The 1,344-nt window shown below is 45.2% G+C and overlaps 1 non-coding gene across 1 annotated transcript; it reads left to right on the top strand.

The window, feature by feature from the left end:
• The first annotated feature begins 995 nt into the window (after positions 1-995).
• On the top strand, positions 996-1,068 carry TRNAR-CCU (transfer RNA arginine (anticodon CCU)). The gene has a single exon. It is a non-coding gene; the product is annotated as a tRNA-Arg (tRNA).
• Positions 1,069-1,344: the final 276 nt, after the last annotated feature.

Raw genomic sequence — 1,344 nt, 5'->3', positions numbered from 1 at the left:
ACTGAAAGCAAAAGGATAAGGGGGTGGCAAAGGATGAGATGGTTAGATAGCATCACTGACTCAACTGACATGAATTTGAGCAAACTCCAGGAGATAGTAGAGAACAGAGGAGCCTGGTGTGCTACAGTCCATGGGGTCACAAAGAGTTAGACACAACTGAGCAAATGAGCAGCCAGAAATTGATAGAAGTTGAAGAAGCCCTGACAGCCAGGACCTCTGAATGTGACTGTAATTGGAAGTAGGGCCTTGAAAGAGGTGAATGAGTTTAAAACGAGGCCATTAGGGTGGGTCCTGCTCCGATCTGACTGGGGTGTCCTCATAAGACGAGGAAATCTGAACACACACAGGAAAGCCTATGTGAGGACAGTGAGAAGGCAGCATCCTGCAAGCCAAGGAGAGGGGCACCTGGAGAAACCAAACCCACCAACACCTTGATCTGAGGCTTCTAGTCTCCAGAATTGCAGAAAAACTGCTGAAGCTATCCAGTCTCTGGTATTTTGTTACAGTACCCCTAGCAAACACGTACAGACAAGAAGAGGCATTTCAACAAAGAGCATACAGAAAGCAGAAAAGCATATGAAAAGGTGTCCACATGACGAGCCACTAGGGAAATGTGGGCTAAAACCATGATGGAACAACAACACCTGTTACAGCTAAAAGAAAAAGTAGCGATACTACAAAATGCTGGTGAAGATGCGGAGAATCTGGATCTCTTCCTCTTCGCTGGTGGGAATGTAAGATGTGACAGCTGCTGGACAAACTGGCCGGCTCTCAGCAGAGTAAACATACACTTAGCATGCAGCCCAGCCATCTTACTCCTGGATATTCATCCCCGAGAAATAAAAGCTTCCCTTAAGGACCTGTACACTAATGTTCATAGCAGCTTTGTTCATAAAATCCAAAAATGTCCTTCAACAAGGGAATGGTTAAAGAAACTCTGGTACATTTAAATAATGGAATACTAATCTGTGATAGAAAGATGGGAAACAGCGAGTTCCCTGGTGGTCTGGTGGCCAAGACTCTGCACTCCTAATGCAAAGGCCCCAGGTTCAATCCCTGGTCAGGGAACTAGATCCCACATGCCACGATGAAGGTTGAAGATCCAGAGTGCTGCAACTAAGACCTGGTGCAGCCAAATAAATATCTTTAAAAAGAAGAAAAGAAACATTTTAGATGCCTCTCAATGAGCTTGTGCTTACTGAGAAATGCCAGTCTTTAAAGGTGGCATACATTCCGTTTATGAAGCATTCTCCAAATATAAAAATGGAGAATGCATGTGATTTCAAAGAAATTGAGTGGGGACTGGGTGGGGCCAGCAAGGGGCAGCGTGAGGCAGTTCCTTTG

The sequence above is a fragment of the Muntiacus reevesi genome, chromosome 18 (assembly GCF_963930625.1).
Source record: "Muntiacus reevesi chromosome 18, mMunRee1.1, whole genome shotgun sequence".
NCBI lineage: Eukaryota > Metazoa > Chordata > Mammalia > Artiodactyla > Cervidae > Muntiacus > Muntiacus reevesi.
Note: the sequence above shows the minus strand (reverse complement) of the source record. Positions and strands in the feature narration are given on the sequence as shown.